This window comes from Rhinatrema bivittatum, chromosome 6 (genome assembly GCF_901001135.1).
Source record: "Rhinatrema bivittatum chromosome 6, aRhiBiv1.1, whole genome shotgun sequence".
Lineage (NCBI taxonomy): Eukaryota > Metazoa > Chordata > Amphibia > Gymnophiona > Rhinatrematidae > Rhinatrema > Rhinatrema bivittatum.
This window is the reverse complement of record NC_042620.1, coordinates 5,475,696-5,498,635: the sequence shown is the minus strand read 5'-3', so window position 1 is coordinate 5,498,635 and position 22,940 is coordinate 5,475,696. Positions and strand designations below refer to the sequence as shown.

The 22,940-nt window shown below is 44.6% G+C and overlaps 2 protein-coding genes across 2 annotated transcripts in view; one reads left to right on the top strand and one right to left on the bottom strand.

The window, feature by feature from the left end:
- The window catches only part of DNAJB2 (DnaJ heat shock protein family (Hsp40) member B2), a 497,647-nt gene that overhangs the window by 84,771 nt on the left and 389,936 nt on the right, over positions 1 to 22,940 (bottom strand). The window lies entirely within an intron of this gene.
- Positions 1 to 22,940, top strand: part of PTPRN (protein tyrosine phosphatase receptor type N) — a 279,044-nt gene that overhangs the window by 231,314 nt on the left and 24,790 nt on the right. The window lies entirely within an intron of this gene.

Below are 22,940 nucleotides of genomic sequence, written 5' to 3'. Positions count from 1 at the left end.
GATCTGACGTCAGCACGGGTACATATACCCCCGCAGGAAGTGTAGCAAATCAGTAATTTCCGTCTCCAAAGCAGTTTGGAGCTACCTCACGCTCGCTGAGCGTGTTTCCAAATTCTAACGACTAAATTCATAGAAGAAACCTACTGAAGACGAGCCCCGCACTCCTGTGGTGATACCAGGCGGTCACTCACCCAGTTGAGTTTCCCGAGCTGACTTCCATGGTCCCTCGGAGGTAAAAGCCTCGGTCCGGTGGCCGGTTCGCGGCAGGGACCCGGTCCCCGAGTGAGAAGGGCTCGGGCGCGGCTTGGCCCCCGAGCGAGACGAGTTCGGGCGCGGCCTAGAGGCAGCCTCGGTCCCGGCGTGGACTTGGCCCCCGAGCGAGACGAGTTCAGGCGCGGCCTAGAGGCAGCGGGTGCACTTCCTTAAGCGCGGCGGTGAAAGTACTTACCCTCTCCCCCCCGCAGCCGGAGACCGCCCGGGTTGCAGCCGGGAAGCACCGAAGACAAGGTAAGGCGTACATCTTTACTTGTCTCCGAGGAAGTGTGGACTAACTGGGCCTGCCTACGAGGCAGCCCGCCTAGGAGGTCGCCATTTTGCCTGCCTACTCATCTTTGCCAATTAAGCGCACGTTGCTAAGCGCACGCGATAGGCGCACGTTGTTAGTGCACGTGATAGGCGCACGTTGTTAGCGCACGTGATAGGCGCACATTGTTCGCGCACGCAATAGGCGCACGTTGACTAAGCGCACACTACTAGGATACGCGCACATTTATAAGACGCCCGTTATAGGCACACATTTATAAGACGCCCGTTATAGGCGCACGTTCATAAGACGCCCGTTTATAGGCACACATTTATAAGACGCCCGTTATAGGTGCACGTTCATAAGACGCCCGTTCTAGGCGCATGCTGTTAAGCGCACGTGTTAGGCGCACATCGTTGGGCGACACCGAATTTCAGGCGAATGGAGCATAAGAGAGCCCATGCGTCCACAGAGCCGGCACCTCCAGAATCAGGCATGAAAGCTCTAAGCCTCTGCTCAGCATGCAACCTCAGAGCCACACAGAGCGAGGAAGCAGACTCACTATGTGCCCAATGTGAGGAGGCTATGGGAGTTCCAGGCCAGGACTGGTCCCAGCCCAGCGGTTCCTCAGGGAACACACCGGACTTAGCAGGCCGCGGCGAGCAGCCAGGGAACCCAAGAGACCTGGTGCCCCTACGGCCAGATCCGGCTTCACTTTCCTGGGTAGAATTATTTAAGGGGATTCACGCCTTTGTCCAGATGCAGTCTGCTCCTCGTATGGGTCTTTCCGTCCCGGTTGATCCGGCCCCTGGACCCTCGAGACCTAGGCGCGGCCACTCGCCACCCGACAGCCCCGATTATGGGGATTCGGATTGCTCCGAGGAACATGAGGAGCCCCCTGAGGAGGGTGAACTTCCCTCGGAGATAGAACCATATCGGACCATGAGACGCTTCTTTCGGAAGGAAGATCTTCCAGGCCTGGTCTCATAATGCTTAACGGAGCTGGCCATTCCTGCCCAGGACACCCCAGGGGACCCTAAAATGAACCCCCTGCTAGAGGGCCTGCGCCAAACGGCTCACCACTTTCCCCTCCTACAAGCAGCACAGCAGCTAATCGATCTGGAATGGAAGGCACCGGAGGCCTCATTCAAAGGGGGTCGGGCCTTGTTAGGCATGTACCCTCTGGATCCGGCGTCCAAGGAGCTGCTGGCGTGCCCCAGGGTAGATGCCATAGTTAACGCAATTGTGAAGCGCACCACCATTCCGGTGGAGGGGGGAGCGGCCCTCAAGGATACGCATGACCGACGCATGGACACCATTCTGAAACAAGCCTTTTAGGTAGCAGCCATGTCCCTATGAATCGCGACTTGCTGCACCGTGGTGACGCGTTCCTGTTTATCACAAGCGAGAAACAACACCCCGGGAGAAGACATGGAATCAGCTCTCGCATTTCTCACTGACGCAGCCTCCGACCTCGTCCGTACGGCAGCCAAGGGAATGTCCTCCTCAGTGGCAGCCAGGAGACAGCTTTGGCTATGCAATTGGGCGGACGACTCGTCCTCCAAGACACGACTCACAAGAATGCCCTTTAAGGGTTCCCTACTGTTCGGCAGCGATCTCAAGATCTGGGTTACTAAATGGGGTGCCTCTCCATTACCCCGTCTACCAGAAAACAGGTCAAGGAGGAGCCAGCGTTCTTTTTCTAGACCATCCAGAGGTAGAAACTCTCAGCGCTTCAACCCCTACAGGACTCGCTATCAAGCACCTCGTTCTCAGGCCAGGAACCAGCCCTTTCGGACTAAGCACAACAAGAAGAGAACCGGCCCGGGTTCTGGCCCCGGCCGTAACCCACAATGACAATCAGCCGACCCATCTGAGGGTAGCAGCCATAGGGGGCAGGCTAACCCTCTTCTATCGCAGGTGGGTCGAGATCATTTCAGACCAGTGGGTCCTCGCCATCATCCGAGAAGGATATTACCTGGATTTTCTTCGGCTTCCGCCGAACAAGTTTGTGGAATCTCCTTGCTCACCGATCAAGAAAGCGGCACTAGAAGTGACCTTACAGAGGCTCCTGGCCCTAAGAGCCATAATCCAAGTACCTGCAGGAGAGATAAATTCTGGGCATTATTCCATCTATTTCATAGTACCCAAGAAGGAGGGCACTTTCAGGCCCGTCCTGGACCTCAAGTCAGTCAATCGACACCTACGGGTCCCCAGCTTTCGCATGGAAACTCTGAGGTCTGTCAAGAATTCAGTACAGCCAGGGGAGTTTCTCACCTCCCTAGATCTGTCGGAAGCCTACTTGCATATCCCAATCCATCGGGATCACCAGCGCTATTTACACTTCAAAGTCCTGAATCAGCACTTCCAGTTCCGAGTTTTCCCTTACGGGTTAGCCACCGCGCCGCGGATCTTTACCAAGGTCATAGTAGTAGTGGCGGCAGCACTCAGGAAGGAAGGAATTCTCATCCATCCCTACCTGGACGATTGGCTGATCAGGGCAAAGTCACCGGAGGAGAGTCACCGGGCAACCAACAGAGTTATAGCTCTTCTGGAAAGCCTCGGATGGGTAGTCAACATAAAGAAGAGTTCCCTACAGCCATCCCAGTCGCTGGAATACCTAGGGGTCCAATTCGACACCCAAGATGACAAGGTCAGCCTGACCTCCAAGAGAAAGTCAAAACTCAGGAATCATCTGCAGGTCCTGCTGAGCGCCAGCCGGCCCACAGCTCGGGATTACCTACAAGTCCTCGGCTTCATGGCATCCACTCTGGAAGTGGTGCCATGGGCGCGGGCTCATATGAGACCATTGCAACGCGCCCTTCTATCTCGGTGGAGTCCACGATCACAGAACTACACCATACACCTACCTCTGCCGGCCAGAGTGCGAAATCAGCTACAGTGGTGGTTACAGCCCGGCCACATGAGCCAGGTGTCCAGAATGTCCTCCCCAACCTGGATTCTGCTCACCACAGATGCCAGCCTGAACGGATGGGGAGCACACTGCGAGGAACTGACCACCCAAGGGCGGTGGACCAGAGAAGAGTCAAGGTGGAACATCAACCAACTAGAGGCACGGGCAGTCAGGCTAGCGTGCCTGCGATTTGCCCACAGACTTCGCGACAGAGCAGTCAGAGTGATGTCAGACAACGCCACCATGGTGGCATACATCAATCGATAGGGCGGCACCAGAAGCCAACAAGTGTCCCTAGAAATAACTCCCCTGATGATTTGGGCAGAAGCAAATCTTCAGGACACCTCCGCCGTCCACATTGCCGGGAAGGACAACACCATGGCAGACTTCCTCAGCAGAGAAAGCCTAAACCCGGGGGAGTGGCAGCCGTCACCCACAGTTTTTCAGATAATTGTGGATCGATGGGGGACGCCAGCCATGGACCTATTAGTGGACAGGTCCAACGCTTAAGTTCCCAGATATTTCAGCCGCAGGCGGGATCCTCGAGCCCAGGGGATCGATGCCCTGGTACAGCCATGGCCTCAGGGGATCCTGCTATACGCCTTTCCTCCGTGGCCCCTGCTGGGCACCATTGTACACAGGATTCAGCGACACAGAGGCCTGGTTCTTCTAGTGGCCCCGGATTGGCCAAGAAGACTCTGGTACGCAGACATGAGAAGACTACTGGCAGGGAATCCTCTACGCCTGCCTCCACACAGGGACCTGCTGCGGCAAGGTCCCATCCTCCACGAGGATCCGGCTCAATTCTCTCTTACGGTCTGGCCATTGAGAGGGCTAGACTGAAGAAAAGAGGATACTCGGAGCCGGTAATAGATACACTCCTCCGAGCACGCAAGTTCTCCACATCCCTAACATATATAAGGATCTGGAGAGTTTTAGAAGCCTGGTGCGACTCTCACAGCACCAATTCACATGCCTCTAAGATTCCTCTCATCTTGGACTTCCTACAAGATGGACTTCAGAAGGGTCTGTCCCTCAGCTCCATCAAGGTTCAGGTAGCAGCGCTGTCTTGCTACGGTCCCAGGAGTGACGGCAACCCCATTGCCAAACACCCAGACGTTTCACGTTTCCTGAAAGGAGTCAAACACATTCGCCCGCCACTGAACTGGCCAGTGCCTCTGTGGAACCTCAACCTAGTATTGGAATTTCTAGCGGGATCCGCCTTCCGGCCCCTTCGAGGCCTGTCTCTCCATTTGTTAACCTTGAAGATGGTGTTCTTGCTGGCTGTGTGTTCCGCACGCCGCATCTCAGAGCTACAAGCACTGTCCTGCTGTGATCCATTTCTCAGAATCACTCCAGATGCTATCCATCTTCGCACGGTTCCTTCCTTTTTACCCAAAGTGGTCTCACAATTTCACCTCAACCAAACCATATCCTTGCCTACCACGGAAGGTTTGAAGAAGTCGGAGGAAGGTCGAATGCTACGCCATCTCGACATCGGCAGACTGCTGTCCAGATACCTGGAAATGTCAGAAGCAGTACGAAAAACGGACCACCTGTTCGTCCTGCACAGCGGGAAGAAGCAAGGGGAAGCGGCCTCACGGCCGACCATCGCCCACTGGATTAAAGAAGTTATCAAGGCAGCCTACATAGAGGCGGGAAAACTACCGCCTCTACAGGTCAAGGCTCATTCTACCAGAGCACAATCAGCCTCTTGGGCAGAAACTAGGATGCTGTCGCCTGCAGAGATATGTAAAGCGTCAACGTGGTCCTCCCTCCATACCTTCTCCAGATTCTACCGTCTGGACATCCAGGCCAGGGAGGACTCAGCATTTGCGAGGGCAATCCTAAACGGTCCTCGGGCAGCCTCCCACCCAGTCCGGGAGTAGCTTTTGTACATCCCATTTGTAATGAGTCCATCTGCTACACGACAGGAAATGTGGAGATTACTTACCTGATAATCTCCTTTTCCTTAGTGTATGCAGATGGACTCAGCATCCCGCCCGGCTGCCGGTATACATGGGGATTCACCGACTCACGGTAAGCCATGTTTTCTTATAATAGGCCATCCACCCTGCCGGGTGTCGACGCCTTCCGGTTGGGAACGCTGGCGGTCTCCAGCTACCATCAATCGGTCAGGGTAATCCTGTTCATTTAATCGATCGGTCAGTCACACATATATCCATAAAGCTTTTGCAAGGAAGATTACTGAGTTGCTTCACTTCCTGTGGCGGTATATGTACCCATGCTGACGTCAGATCCGTCTCCAACTGCTAGCACGAGCACACTATACCCACTTGTTCTGAGTCCATCTGCATACACTAAGGAAAACGAGATTATCAGGTAAGTAATCTCAACATTATGACATTTTCCGTTTTATTCACCATTTCCTTTCTAATAATTCCCAACATTCTGTTTGCTTTTTTGACTGCCGCAGCACACTGAACCAACAATTTCAATGTGTTATACACTATGACGCCTAGATCTCTTTCTTGGGTTGAGCACCTAATATGGAACCTAACATTGTGTAACTATAGCATGGGTTATTTTTCCCTATATGCATCACCTTGCACTTATCCACATTAAATTTCATCTGCCATTTTGATGCCCAATTTTCCAGTCTTCCTGCAATTTATCACAATCTGCTTGTGATTTAACTACTCTGAACAATTTTGTATCATCTGCAAATTTGATTACCTCACTCGTCGTATTTCTTTGCAGATCATTTATAAATATATTGAAAAGTAAGGGTCCCAATACAGATCCCTGAGGCACTCCACTGCCCATTCCCTTCCACTGAGAAAATTGTCCATTTAATCCTACTCTCTGTTCCTGTCTTTTAGCCAGTTTGCAATTCACGAAAGGACATCGCCACCTATCCCATGACTTTTTACTTTTCCTAGAAGCCTCTCATGAGGAACTTTGTCAAACGCCTTCTGAAAATCCAAGTATACTACATCTACTGGTTCACCTTTATCTACATGTTTATTAACTCCTTCAAAAAAGTGAAGCAGATTTGTGAGGCAAGACTTGCCTTGGGTAAAGCCATGCTGACTTTGTTCCATTAAACCATGTCTTTCTATATGTTCTGTGATTTTGATGTTTAGAACACTTTTCACTATTTTTCCTGGCACTGAAGTCAGGCTAACCGGTCTGTAATTTCCCGGATCGCCCCTGGAGCCCTTTTTAAATATTGGGGTTACATTAGCTATCCTCCAGTCTTTAGGTACAATGGCTGATTTTAATGATAGGTTACAAATTTTTACTAATAGGTCTGTAATTTCATTTTTTAGTTCCTTCAGAACTCTGGGGTGTATACCATCCGGTTCAGGTGATTTACTACTCTTCAGTTTGTCAATCAGGCCTACCACATCTTCTAGGTTCACTGTGATTTGATTCAGTCATCCATGAATCATTACCCATGAAAACCTTCTCCAGTACGGGTACCTCCCCAACATCTTCTTCAGTAAACACCGAAGCAAAGAAATCATTTAATCTTTCCACGATGGGCTTATCTTCTCTAAGTGCCCCTTTAACCCCTCGATCATCTAACTGTCCAACTGACTCCCTCACAGGCTTTCTGCTTCGGATATATTTAAAAAGTATTTACTGTGAGGTTTTGCCTCTACGGCCAACTTCTTTGCAAATTTGTCTTATCAATGTCTTACATTTAACATGCCAACGTTTATGTATTATCCTATTTTCTTTTGTTGGATCCTTCTTCCAATTTTTGAATGAAGATCTTTTGGCTAAAATAGCTTCTTTCACCTCCCCTTTTAACCATGCCGGTAATCGTTTTGCCTTCTTTCCATCTTTCTTAATTTGTGGAATACATCTGGGTGCAGCAGTACTGCGCTTGGAAGATGAAAGCCCCTGCAGAAGGTTAAGAATCCGAAGCCTCAGAGAAAAGTCAGGCAGCAGAGCCACTCCTCTTGTCAGAGTGAAGTTTTGTCGAATTCCTGGTATCACATGAAGTCAAGATGAGATTCTGCTCCCCCTCTTTCCTACAAGTCAAGAAAGGCACACCTCTAGTGGTGCAAGGTCTCAGATCCCACCACGTCAGGGGATTGAATGAGGCACACAAGTCCATAGTGCTGAATGAGGCATTTAGAAGAGCACTGAAGTGGCATGAGGAATCTCCTCCTGGACCATCTCCCTTGGCACCAAAGAAGATGAGGAGCTCTGCTGGAGCAGGCCTATGACACCAAGATAAGAGGGCTTCCGGGCACAGGAGCCATTATCTTTGATAGTGCTGAATATCCCCATGGCGCCAAGCCATTTATTCTTTCCTGACCCTTATGCCAAGTAGAGTGCTATCTATCTCATTGGCATGGAGCATGCATACCAGGACACAGTTGGTCCCCTCAGCATGGCAAGCTATGGCTCCTTCAATTTCAGCAGAGCACAGCATTATGGTGCATAAGCACAAGAATCCTCTATCATGGAGGCTACAGCTATGGCACAGAAGATTGGATGTGCGCACTGGATCTGAAAGATGCTTATGGAGCTCTGCCTGCCTTGGTTGGACCATTAGATGACAGAGGGGTTAAAGGGGCTCTTAGGGAAGATAAGGCCATTGCAGAAAGACTAAATGAATTCTTTGCCTCCGTGTTTACTAATGAGGATGTTGGGAGATACCAGTTCCGGAGATGGTTTTCAGGGGTGATGACTCAGACGAACTGAACGAAATCACTGTGAACCTGGAAGATGTAGTAGGCCAGATTGACAAACTAAAGAGTAGCAAATCACCTGGACCAGATGGTATGCATCCTAGGGTTCTGAAGGAACTCAAAAATGAAATTTCTGATCTATTAGTTAAAATTTGTAACCTATCATTAAAATCATCCATTGTACCTGAAGACTGGAGGGTGGCCAATGTAACCCCAATATTTAAAAAAGGCTCCAGGGGCGATCCGGGTAATTATAGACCAGTGAGCCTGACTTCAGTGCCGGGAAAAATAGTGGAAACTATTCTGAAGATCAAAATTGTAGAGCATATAGAAAGACATGATTTAATGGGACACAGTCAACATGGATTTACCCAAGGGAAGTCTTGCCTAACAAATCTGCTTCATTTTTTTGAAGGGGTTAATAAACATGTGGATAAATGTGAACCAGTAGATGTAGTGTATTTGGATTTTCAGAAGGCATTTGACAAAGTCCCTCATGAGAGGCTTCTACGAAAACTAAAATGTCATGGGATAGGAGGCGATGTCCTTTCGTGGATTACAAACTGGTTAAAAGACAGGAAACAGAGAGTAGGATTAAATGGACAATATTCTCAGTGGAAAAGGGTAAACAGTGGAGTACCTCAGGGATCTGTATTGGGACCGGTGCTTTTCAATATATATAAATGATCTGGAAAGGAATACGACGAGTGAGGTTATCAAATTTGCGGATGATACAAAATTATTCAGAGTAGTTAAATCACAGGCATACTGTGATACATTACAGGAGGACCTTGCAAGACTGGAAGATTGGGCATCCAAATGGCAGATGTAATGTGGACAAGTGCAAGGTGATGCACATAGGGAAAAATAACCCTTGCTGTAGTTACACAATGTTAGGTTCCATGTTAGGAGCTACCACCCAGGAAAAAGATCTAGGCATCATAGTGGATAATACTTTAAAATCGTCGGCTCAGTGTGCTGCAGCAGTCAAAAAAGCAAATAGAATGTTAGGAATTATTAGGAAGGGAATGGTTAATAGAACGGAAAATGTCATAATGCCTCTGTATCGCTCCATGGTGAGACCGCACCTTGAATACTGTGTACAATTCTGGTCGCCGCATCTCAAAAAAGATATAGTTGTGATGGAGAAGGTACAGAGAAGGGCAACCAAAATGATAAAGGGGATGGAACAGCTCCCCTATGAGGAAAGGCTGAAGAGGTTAGGGCTGTTCAGCTTGGAGAAGAGACGGCTGAGGGGGGATATGATAGAGGTCTTTAAGATCATGAGAGGTCTTGAACGAGTAGATGTGACTCGGTTATTTACACTTTCGAATAATAGAAGGACTAGGGGGCATTCCATGAAGTTAGCAAGTAACACATTTAAGACTAATTGGAGAAAATTCTTTTTCACTCAACACACAATAAAGCTCTGGAATTTGTTGCCAGAGAAGGTAGTTAGTGCAGTTAGTGTAGCTGGGTTCAAAAAGGTTTGGATAAGTTCTTGGAGGAGAAGTCCATTAATGGCTATTAATCAATTATATTTATTTATTTATTTATTTATTTATTTTTAATTTTATATACCGAAGTTCTAGTAGGGACTACAAATCACTCCGGTTTACATAAAACGAAGAACTGCTCAACAGATAGCGGAGCTTTACATGGAACCGTATAACATATGGAACAGTATAACTGGTTGACAATTTAACATAGTGCTAAATAAAGTGATAATATTTTAACTGGTAATAAATAAAGAAATATAATATTTTATATAAGAAGTATAACTATTTAACGTAGCAATAAATATAAATATAGGCAATGCCTAATATATATATGAAATAAAGTGAATTTTTTTTTTTTTTTTTTAAAGTGAATTTTTGAGCTCACAGATAATTGTCCAGTTGCAGATTCTTAAAAGTAGTACTTTATACAGTGTCCATAGTTAAGGGATGGAAGTCTGTCAGTCATAGTAAGATTAAGCGTCTGGGAAAGCTTGTTGAAGAGAAAAGTTATACTTTATACAGTGTCCATAGTTGTACTTTATACAGTGTCCATAGTTAAGGGATGGAAGTCTGTCAGTCATAGTAAGATTAAGCGTCTGGGAAAGCTTGTTGGAAGAGAAAAGTTATACTTAGGGAATAGCCACTGCTATTAATTGCATCAGTAGCATGGGTTCTTCTTAGTGTTTGGGTAATTGCCAGGTTCTTGTGGCCTGGTTTTTGGCCTCTGTTGGAAACAGGATGCTGGGCTTGATGGACCCTTGGTCTGTCCCAGCATGGCAATTTCTTATGTTCTTATGCTCACATACTGTTTACCTCACCTACCAGAGGTTCTTCAGATTTATGATGAAGGAAATGCACCTTCAGTACAAGGTGCTCCCTTTTGGCCTCTCGGCAGTCCTGAGAGTGTTCACAAAATGTCTAGCAGTGGCGTCTACGTGTTCCTGAGAGTACATGAGAGAGAGAGCATAATGGATGGTTCGTAATTCCAGAAGGTGCAGGTGACTCTCTTGCTAGGTCCCAAGTTCCTTGGGTCCATGCTTTGCCAGTGTGCACTCTCCTGCTGGAGGCATCAGTAAAAAGGGTCACATGATGTGCCAAAATGCATAGCAAAAGACCCCCCATTATAACCTTTGGATTTATCCATTACTCTCATCTCAGAAGATACACATTTTATGAGATAATGGCTGATAGAGCTGCTCACATTGGCCTCAGAGGGCCCACTGGAGACCCTGCATGTGCAGACAGGAACTAGATGTACCATCGTGGCTATATGCCTAAGGAACCAGGACTGATTTTGTCGACATCTGGTCCTGCTACAGAAGGGACATCACCAGGTCCATCAACACTTAGCTACTTCAACAGGAAGGAAACATCTTCTAAAGTGAGTCCATCCAAGCTTCTAACAACTGCATCCTGGTCTCATTAGATGACATCACCCCACATGTAATGGCTGATTCATCCTGTTGTTTACAGAGAACCCTGTTTTGCAGGTAAGCAAACTTGCTTCCACATCCCTTTGATGTTTTATCCTTTGGCTATGGTTTTTAAATCCTAGTTGCCTGTTCGGTGTCATGAGTAGCAAAATATATTAAAAATGATGGCAAGAAGCTTCAAGGGGTCAAGGTATATCTTTAGGAAAAAATGTTTTTCTTTTTTTTTTCTCCAACCTCCCCAATAGGAGAATAAAAGGATGAAACAATGTTTGGATGAGGAACAGAAGTCAAGAAAAGAATTAGAAAAGATGGTGAGGAGGCTGTTGAAGCAAACAATGAGTGTGTTTGGGATGAAACGAGCCATTGGTCTTCAAATTTAGCTTAAATACTGGACTAAGCTTTTGACAGTTACATGGGACTGCACATTTTCTTGGGAAGCAGAAGTGGATGCTTTGCCTGTTCTTGGTCTTTATTCTCTTTGATTTAAAAAAAAAAACAAAAATGTAAGAGTTGAATTTGCTGTCTAGTTTCCATTCGATAAGAAAATGCAAGTGTAGTAAATGGCCACCTACAACACAGTCAATAAATGACAGCTCATCTGCAGCAGTCAATACCTCATTATACCTATTGAATTATATTGACTGAACATTTAGGGGTAGACTTTCAGACTTACACGCACGCGTCCATGTGTGCGCGCTACCCGGCGCGCACACATGGATGAGCTATTTTATAACAATCGCATATGTTATAAAATCGGGGGTCGGCTTGTGCAAGGGGGTGCACATTAATGCAATTTGCGCGCGCAGATGCCCACGGCCTTACCCCATTCCCAATCCCCTAAACTAACCTCCCTTCCCCTTCCCCTAACCTACCCGCCCCCTAACCCTTACCTAGACCCCCTGACCACCTTAACCTGCCTCGGGGCAGGCACAGGTTGCGCACACCGGCAGCCTGCAATCCCCCGGCACAGCAGCAAAAGGCCGCTGTGCCAGGAACCTCTGATCCCGCCCTGCCCCCCGGATCGCTCTGCCCCTTTTCCGAAGCCCTGGGACTTACTCGCGTGGCCAGGCCTTTTAAAATCCGGGCCTTAGTCTGCTAATGATTGCTTCTCAGATAAAGGCTTCATGAGTAAATTAAAGCACTTTTTAAATCTTTTTCATATTTGGGCATTTGTTTACTTAATTTATTGAATGGAAAAACTAAAGTCAGATGTTAAAGAATGCTTTAAAATTGAGTCACTTCTTTTTCTGGAAATGAAGAGCATGGTTTTTGGCAGCATGTCGTCTGTTCCCCTTCTTAGAATGGTTGCTGGTTTCAGAATAAAGCACAGGTATGTTTGTAATTCCTTCATATTCTTGTTTGTAACTAAGAAGCATGCAGTTACCAGCCACATAATTGTGTGCATTTAATCCTTTGGAACAGTTGGTTCTGGAGCTGCTCTGTTAGTTCAGTTGCTGAATATGCTCCATAATGCATTAGAGAACCCTGAGTTACTCAGGTCAGTTAAGCAATTATTTCCCTCCATTTCCTCGGCATGGCTTCCATATAATAAGTTTTCAGTCTCTGAACTTCTATTTATTTTCTAATTTTAGATCTTCCAGTATTTTATACTGGTATAGGACAGACATACTTGCAAACATAGGAGTATACATAGCTTGATCATGGTTTGTTACTTCCTTTTTACTGCATTTAGAGAATTTGCAAGTCTAAAACCTGATTGCAAAACATGCTGTGATGAACTGGTCACTAGTGCAAAAAATAGTGTGCTCAATGGGGCAGATTTTCAAAGGCTACGCGCGTAACCCGAGAAAATCTGCCCCTGCGAACGCCGAGCCTATTTTGCATAGGTTCGGCGGCGCGCGCAAGCCCCGGGACGCATGTATGTCCAGGGGCTTGCAAAAAGGGGCAGGGCGTGGGCAGTCCGGGGGCATGGCCGGAGCCTCAAGCACAGCGGCCATTTGTCGCTGTGCCCGGGATCGCGGGCCAGCCGTCGGCTGGTGCGCGTAAGCTGTGCCTGCCAGGAGGCAGGCGCAACTTACCCACAAAGGTAATGGGGGGGGGGGTTTCTAGGTAGGGCTTGGGGGCGAGTTAGGTAGGGGAAGGGAGGGAATGGAGGAAGGCTGCGCAACTCGGCACGCGCAAGTTGCACAATTGTGCACCCCCTTGTGCGCGCTGACCCTGGATTTTATAACATGCGCGTGGCAACGCGCGCATGTTATGAAATCGGGCGTAGATTTGTTCGCGCAACCCGGCGCGAACAAATCTATGCTCGCGCGCACCTTTTAAAATTTGGCCCAAAATGTTCTAATGAAAAAAAAAAAACACAAGCCATTTATGCTGTGACCAAAGAGATTGTTCTCAGGTTGCCTTCTTGTATTAGGAATTTAAAGTTTATTACAGATCTGCATTATTTAAGTAAGGTTTTGCATGTATATTTAAAAAAAAAAATAAAATCATGGGGCAGACTTGTCACAGATATGCTACACTTTTAGTGACTTAATATTGCTAAAGGACACTGCCTGTGCTGCCATCATCTTTTCTTGCACTTCTGAAAGTTGTGCAAAACAAAATCTCTCTTTTTCCATGAATTCTGTTAATTAAACACACACTACAAATTCACATGAGTCTATTACCTTTGACATGCATCTCAAGGGCTACACGACTAGTGCAATTTGCAGTCTTAAAAGGGGACTTGTTTTCTTGGAGCTCTTCCCAAGGTTGTCTTCATGTCAATATTCTGAATCTCTAGGATGATTGTTGCTATCTATGAAAAAGGACTTTTCATAACTCTTGTGGCCTTATTTGTCAAGGGTTTTTTTCCCCCTCTTATGTGCATTTAGATAAATGCCTTTGATAAATGGTCCTTGATTTATTTTTAGCATCATTATGTCTCCTATGGCAAAACCACTTCCCAGATTAACATCCTTCCATGTTTGTTCGTAATGTTTTTACTATGCAACTACAAAACTGAACACTGTATTCATGAAGCACTGTAAATACATGGGTTTGGTTTAGCAGGCATCATTAGACGAGAGAAGAGGTGATAATGTTTTATGCTCCCACAAAAAGGAGTATTGACACTTTTGTAACATGTACTGTATTATATGAGCAACAATTGTATCACCCATCAAAACTATCAGCTGGCAGTTTTTAAATGACTCCATGCAAGAAATAATATATTGACCCTAAGGAGGAGTGACAAATCCCATTATACAAATAAGGATTAATGCAATCAGTATCTTGTAACAAAACGATAGAAGACATTTAGGGGGTCATTTTCCAAGGAGTTACCGCAGGAGATAATTCCGCAAATCGCGCTAACAGCCGTTAACGCGATTGCAAATTTTTAATTTTGTATTCAGGGGGCGGAGTATATGTTAAGTAGGAAAGAGTTATCGTGTGCCGCGAAACAGCCGCAGTGTTAGCACGGCTCCTAATGCGACCAATAGCTACACCTCTTTCATTTGCGGTACGTTGTGCGCTAGAGGCCGGTAAAGATTTATCACAGTTCACGATGTTTCCAGACAGCCTGTTTCAGTGTTCTGCAGGCTAGGAGAGAGAGAGAGGAGGGGGGGGGGGGGGGGGGGGGGGGGGGTGGGGGGGTGAGGGGGGGGGGAGGAGAGAGAGAGGAGAGAGAGAGAGAGAGAGAGAGAGAGAGAGGACTTGCTATAGTGTCTCTTCCCTAGACAGGTATTTGTATCCCTATGAGAGGCTCACCTAGTAACTCGAGGTGGGGATTAGGTATGAGTGTAGGGGGTTGGGGCCACTTTCACATTCAACATGAGACGTACGAACAGAACAGTGGTCTCTTGTGAAGATTTGATGGCCTTCGGAGTGAGGAAACTCACTCCAAGATGAGATTTGGGCAATGTTCTCCCAAACTAGCTTGTTCCATCCCCAATCCCCACCTCGAGTTACTAGGTGAGCTTCTCATAGGGATACAAATACCTTCTAGGGAAGAGACACTATAGCAAGTCTCTCTTCTCTCTCTCTCTCTCTCTCTCTCCTCTAGCCTGCAGAACACTGAAACAGGCTGTCTGGAAACATCGTGAACTGCGATATGTAGCGGGAATTGGGATAATAGTGCAACTTGCGCTAAGAGCATGTTGCATAGCTGTTATCGCAATTTGCAATACACATGCTTATTAGCATCAGGTAAGACCCCTTTTTGGTATCGCATGCGATACCGTGCGATATTGGAAAATGAGGCCCTTAGTGTTAAGAATCATTTACTCATATGAACAGGGTAGAGATGTATATTTATATATTAAAGTAGTAATGTTTAAAAGGATTTACATAGATAAATGTTAACTACAATTGTAGCAATTTTCAAAAGCCATTTACCCACGTAAGGTGCATATACGCAGGTAAATCATATGGACAACTCGATAGCATATATTGTAGCAATTTTCAAAAGCCCACTTACATGGGCAAAGTTCATTTACATATGTAAAACCCATTTTTAAGCATATAAATGCTTTTCAAAATTAGGCCCTAAATATTTAAGTTGATGTGTTATTCATTTGCAGTGCTTGTCAATTTATTGAAAACAGAGTTCTGCTAATTTAGATGGTAACTTTCAAACTGACTTGCGAGTGTAAATGTGCGCGTATTTCCCGGCGTGTGCACATGGACGTGCCGATTTTAAAACTTGCGTACATTTATGCGCGCATGTTATAAAATCGGCTACCTGCGCAATTTAATATCGATGTGCGCATTTGCGCACGAATCCTGTCTCAAGCGCGTAATTGGGGGAATTTTAGTAGGTACGTACCTATTTCCCAGTTCATCCTAGTAAAGGAGCGGACTTCCTAAACCCCCTACCTAACTTGCCTCCCTTTTAGCCTACTAGCCCCGACCCCTAAAACCCCATTGACTACCCTTTTTTTTTTTTAATTTAACTAATTACACACTGTCCATAGCAGAAGGAAGTTACGTGGTTGTGGGATCCCGGCACCTGCTTATACGGGAAGATACAGGGATATATGCGTTTGGCTTTGAGTATCTTAAAATCCACGTGGCGCGCACAAGTCCCAATCGCGTACATCTCCCGGATTTGGCACGCATAGGGCTTTTAAAATTCACCTTTTAGGGGCTGATCTAGTACCAAATATTGGGCGCATTATATTGCCTTCTGCCTGTTTAATCCAGGTCACTTAATTGGTTGGAGGCTTACATGTGTAAGGAAATATGCTTTTCCTTATGTTTATTGCTGCATAAGGCCCGATGGGTCATTTTCTATTTTGCGCATATGGAAAAAGCGTTATTAAATGGGACCCAAATTGAAAATATGAATATAAATTTTAAATGTGAACTGGTACATTTTTATGTTAGAAGCCTGGGTCCCTATAATGTTACAAGCCAAAGATGGTTATTTACAAGGAAATGAAGCCATGGTAAACTGATAGCAGTGTTTTACATATTTACTGTTTACAGTCCCTTGTAAATAGCTCATTGTTATTCTGTAATTAGATAAATGCCTTATCTGTAGTCTCATTTTCTTATGTATATCTTACTGTTGCTTTTATGCAAATTAGATTTTTCTAACACATTTTTATTTGGAGCAACTTTTTATTGACATTTTCAACAAATAAAAGAAGAAAATGTTTTTCTAGATGAGTGTTTAATTTCTTTAAAGTTTGGGAAGAGTTTATAAACTTTAGTTTCAGAATTATTCTTGGAAAGGATAGCAATGAATTTGCCTGCCATCTTCACTACAAGTATACAAGCATCATGGCAGCTACTTATTAGTAGAAGCATGGTTTTTCACCCTTTTCTTTGCAGGCATGGTTAAAACTTTACAGAAGCCATTTTAATTTTCTTGGCTGCAAAGGGCAACAATTTGTCATTATAAAATCCAGCTAAACCATGGAGGAAACTAACTCTGCATCATTTTGTAAGACTGCTTAATAATTTGCTATCAGACTGATAACAGACTGTGGTGAAAGGCACATGAAATTGGTAGCAGTCCTGTTAATTAAAAAGGACGCTGGTGGTCAAAAGAACCAATATCCACTATGTCTAGACATTGATTCAATGATGACTGCACACAAGCCTACACCTAATGTTATTGCTAATGTACCTGTTAGTCTACTTTAATTTGATTGTAATCCACTTTGAGGTCATTTTTGGCAAAAGGTGGAATATCAGATGTTTGTAAATAATACAATCTATTGAAAAATGTCATTAGGTTTAGCACAGGAAACCTTGCACTCCTAATAAATTTGCAAAAAAAATTGTTTGCTGTGTTCGATATTTCAGCTCCATAATCAGAACCTTCTCCAGGTCGATGTTAATGCTTTGAGCCAAACATTTTGCAGCATCTTGAAGATGACAGGATATGAACAGTTTTGTTAAAAGCTGATGAAGTTTTGTGGAGATATATCATTCAGTACATAATTTTGATACTCATGAATGATTCATATCATTACAGCAATAATTCACTGTTCAAGGAATGAAACTGTTAGGAACATTATCAATAATAGGATCAGCATTCTTGAATGTAACTACTTTATCAAGAGATCTGTTACAGCAATGCACTATACAACTGACCCAAAATTATATGAGAATGAAGCCTTGCTAAAGCCTAGAGTAGAGGTGTTATATGTTTCCAGTTCATGGTGTAATCCAGAGTTATGAAGCTGTGTGAATGTTGAATGCAACAGATTAACGTTCTCATTTCCTTCCCTTCTACATGTATTTTGGCCTTTGTAATCCTTGTTGGTCATCAAGTGGGTAAAGTAGAATGGTTTAATACATGGTTCCTATTACACTTTCTTACCTAAGTTACCTGCCGTGCTCCTCCCATTTTATTAACATGTCCATATGTGCTAAAAAGGAGAATGTTTTCATCTCTTTTAATGCCACCTTGCAAACAAGACTTCAGTCACCCTATTGTTTATTTATTTTATTTATTTATTTATTTAAGGTTTTTATATACCGGCAATCATGAGGACATATCTTGCTGGTTTACATGAAACGGGGTGCATTAAATACATCACCCTTTTCATTGTATTGATTGAAATCTGATGGATCACAGGTGGATCATGGTTGCATAACTGGACATCAGCCAGAGTTGCACTCTCTGACACTGAAGAAGAATCAGTTTTTATTTACAAGTAGCATGCAAATTAACCCTTTTAGAGAACTTTGTAGAAGTGAAATTTGTCCCTACTAACGTTTTATGGCTAAGTGCGTTTTACTAGGTTGGTTTTTTTTTTTTCAAATATTTAAGGAAAATAGGGAGTTACTGGACTAGATTTTTCATAAACAGGTTAAAGTGTATTATTTTTACAGGCTTTTACAAACTGAAGACTGCTTTTGTTCATAAGTTTATCTGGTTTGAAGGTACTGTTCTACGAATGGCATCATGAGCATTTATTTGTTTATTTGTTGATTGTGTCATAGTGGATTTTACGTTATAAAGTCTGTAAACTACAGTGAATCGATTGTATTGATGTTGCGTCCGTCGCTGCTTGACGCCCTCATCCCGCCCTCCTTACCTCTGTGGCGACTCCCTCCGGGTCTGATGGACGGTTTGATGCAGCGGCACCTTCTTGCTGTCTCCCTCCGGCGTCCCCGGACCGGCACGACACTGCGGATCCGCCATGTTGCCTGATGACGTAGGGCGCGTGCTCCGATTGATGTACCAGCAAGGGCGCGAACCTTGGGGGTGTCCCCCGAGATGACGTCATCCGCTTCCAATATAAAAGGTCTCAGTATTCGCTATCGAATTGAGTTAGCAAGGATTGATAGCGGGGATTCATTTGACTCGCTTCTCTCTACGCTACTCTGCCTCCTTGGACTTACCAGGGGTACCCGCTCCTCGGGGGCCTCGCTCTCTTTTCTTTATTTCAGATTGCCGATAGGAACCGGTACTCGCTCCTCGAGGGCCCATGTTCCTGAACACTCTGAAGATTCCCTACTGCCTGGAAGCTATCGCAGATACAGACAATTGTGAGTTGCCATCGCTCTCTCAGAGTTTTCCCTGGAACCAGCTACTCGCTTCTCGAGGGCATAACCCTTTCCAGCTACTGAGCTTCCTCAAGACCTTATGTGAGTTTTGTCATCTAGTTCTGGCTATGAATACAGCATACCCTGTCTATTCACTATCTGTAGTTTCTCTACAGCTCAGCAACCCTGGGATCGCGGTTCCAGTACCTGAGGGACTTCAGCCCTGGCAGGCACATTAGCTCACTACTGCCACCTCTGGTGGTTCTACTAACCTGTCTAATAAAAGAATTTTCTGTGTCTGTGTCCATACCCAAGCCTAGCCGGTGATCCCTCTCAGGATATCCTCCTGGGGGCGCAGTCATCTGCCATCGGCCCAAGAATCCACCTATCTACATTCCTTTACAGCTGAGTGCCCTCTTCAAGCACTCCGCTGGTAACAGATTGCTACTCCTTCTCCATCAGGAGTCTTCAGCTACAGATTCATTACAGATTGCTAGCTCCGCAGTCTAACCTCTATCAGATTGTTATCTGCTCCCTCTACAGGAGCTGAGCATATCAGATTGCTAACTCCTCCTTCCTCAGGAGCAGTTCCATACAGATTGCTAACTCTGCCCACGGAGCATAACAGTTTGCTAACTCCTCCTTCACAGGAGACGTATTCATCACAGATTGCTAACTCCTCCAGCAACCGATCTACAACAGATTTACTACAATTGACTATGGCAATATATAAGCATTTTTAAATAAAATAAATAATTTACATGTATACAAGGTGAGAAGAAAATTCAAATAATAGGAAAAGTGAAAAGAAATGAGTTGTGTTGGGGGCAACCTGGGGCTTGTTGTAACTATGTCAAGGCCTGGATCATGGAAAAGATCTGGTCAGGAGAGGGAAATTTACATGGAAAAGGAAGAAATGCCACCAGAGAGAGCCAGCAAATGAGAGAAGAGGTATTCTAGTATATATCAGGAATGACATTTCAAGGAGTATATGCTTAAAACTAATTAAATATTACCTATTAAATTTGAGGTTCCATGCTTGTGGTGTAATAATGGGGACTGCATAACATCTAGAAAGTAAGCCATAAAATAGGCTTAAGTACTGTATGTAAGTTTCACATAACCAATAACATTAAAATCATCTGCTGCATCTTAAGTGATTCATATTACACAGGACGAGAGAGAACAGCAGTAAGCAGTAAAAGCCAGAGTACAGTGTCAAAAGCATCCATTACCATTCTGTGTACTGTGCTTGGGAGTTTGAAAGAGCAGAAAAAATGTGCTGTGAAACAATGACTAAATATTGCTGTAATTTGATAACAGTTCTTCACATATCTCTGTAGTGAAAATGTTATTACCCATGGAAATAACTTTCCACATATCTCTCCTCCTACTTCAAATTTACTGAACCTGTTAACTGCAAAAAGAAAGTGTCCTGTTTTTAAGACTCACTCATGTGAACACATCAACAACTTTCCAAGGCCAGGAGTCCTAGTTCAGAATTCAGTGGCAGCTGCCTACCCTATTCTCCACCATCTTATTTATTTATTTTACATTTTTTAAATGGCCCTGCAGTTTCCTTTTGCCCCTTTGAGTTTCCAGCTCCATTGGCAGTGGCTTCCATTGGGGATATGACACCATAAGCCTTCACCTGTAACTACCTGGGGTTTTCCACCATTTTTAAAACCTATATCGATCCCCACTCTTGGCAGGTACAGTCCTCAGCTAAGGTCCACAGACCACAACTCCCTTTGGAACCCAATATATTTACAACCTGAGTCTAGCTACTAGGTTTAACTGTTGCACGATAGCTGGAACTCCAATTTCCAGCCCTAGCTGGCCCAAGGAGCAGAAGCCCCAGTGTAGTAGTACACAGCGTTGCCTTTGGGTCAGTTCTCCATGCCCATCTTTTTTTTAATTTAGTGCTTTCAGCTCATAATCACAAGCATCGAACCAAAAAGAATTTCACATTATATTATTTGGGCTTTCCAAATGGCATATTTATTTAGATATAAGAACATAAGAAATTGCCATGCTGGGTCAGACCAAGAGTCCATCAAGCCCAGCATCCTGTTTCCAACAGAGGCCAAACCAGGCCACAAGAACCTGGCAATTATCCAAATGCTAAGAAGATCCCATGCTACTGATGCAGTCAATAGCAGTGGCTATTCCCTAACAGGCCGATACAGTACAGTACGCTCCGGGCATGAGTTGGGAGAGCGGGCGCTCGCCTCGGAGTGCTGGCTCTCCTGCAAATTTTACTGTATCAGCCCGTAAGTAAACCTGATTTTTTTTTTAATTCTTTATTTTCAAGTTTTGAACAATTTACCAGGAAATATTCCTTACAGATTTCCTGTAAGTAAACCTGATTAATAGCGTCAATGGACTTCTCCTCCAAGAACTTATCCAAACCTTTTTTGAACCCAGCTACACTAACTGCACTAACCGCATCCTCTGGCAACAAATTCCAGAGCTTTATTGTGCGTTGAGTGAAAAAAATTTTCTCCAATTAGCCTTAAATGTGCTACATGCTAACTTCATGGAATGCCCCCTAGTCCTTCTATTATTTGAAAGTGCCATAAGACTCTAACCGCATTACTTAACACAGATATCGTTATTGTTACTTTAATGTTAATGTTATTAACGCTATCACTCTTCCTCCACCTCTATTCTTGTTTGTGACTCTCCCTAGAGTTGTTTCTCCAGGTTAAACCCCCTGTTTATTGTAATTCCAACTAAAGTTATATGTAAACCGACGCGATATGATTTTTCATGAGCATCAGTATATAAAACCTCTTAAATAAATAAATAAATAAGTGTAAATAACCGAATCACATTTACTCGATCAAGACCTCTCATGATCTTAAAGACCTCTATCAGCTGTCTCTTCTCCAAGCTGAACAGCCCTAACCTCTTCAGTCTTTCCTCATAGGGGAGCTGATCCATCCCCTTTATCATTTTGGTTGCCCTTCTCTTTACCTTCTCCATCGCAACTATATCTTTTTTGAGATGTGGCGACCAGAACTGTACACAGTATTCAAGGTGTGGTCTCACCATGAAGCGATACAGAGGCATTATGACATTTTCTGTTTTATTAACGATTTCCTTCCTTCAATAATCCCTAACATTCTGGTTGCTTTTTTGACTGCTGCAGCACACTGAGCCAACGATTTTAAAGTATTATCCACTATGATGGCTAGATCTTTTTCCTGGGATGTAGCTCCTAATATGGAACCTAACATCGTGTAACTACAGCAAGGGTTATTTTTCCCTATATGCAACACCTTGCACTTGTCCACATTAAATTTCATCTGCCATTTGGATGCCCAATCTTCCAGTCTTGCAAGGTCCTCCTGTAATGTATCACAATCCGCAAATTTGATAACCTCACTTGTCGTATTCTTTTCTAGATCATTTATAACTATATTGAAAAGCACCAGTCCAAGTACAGATCCCCGAGGCACTCCACTGTTTACCCTTTTCCACTGAGAAAATTGACCATTTAATCCCTCTGTTTCCTGTCTTTTAACCACCAGTTTGTAATCCACGAAGAACATCGCCTCCTATCCCATGACTTTTTAGCTTTCTTAGAAGCTTCTCATGAGGGACTTTGTCAAATGCCTTCTGAAATTCCAAATACACTACATCTACTGGTTCACCTTTATCCACATGTTTATTAAACCCTTGAAAAAAATGAAGCATATTTGTTAGGCAAGACTTCCCTTGGGTAAATCCATGTTGACTGTGTTCCATTAAACCATGTCTTTCTATATGCTCTATGATTTTGATCTTGAGAATAGTTTCCACTATTTTTCCTGGCACTGAAGCCAGGCTCACTGGTCTATAGTTACCCGGATCACCCTGGAGCCCTTTTTAAATATTGGGGTTACATTGGCCACCCTCCAGTCTTCAGGTACAATGGATGATTTTAATGATAGGTTACAAATT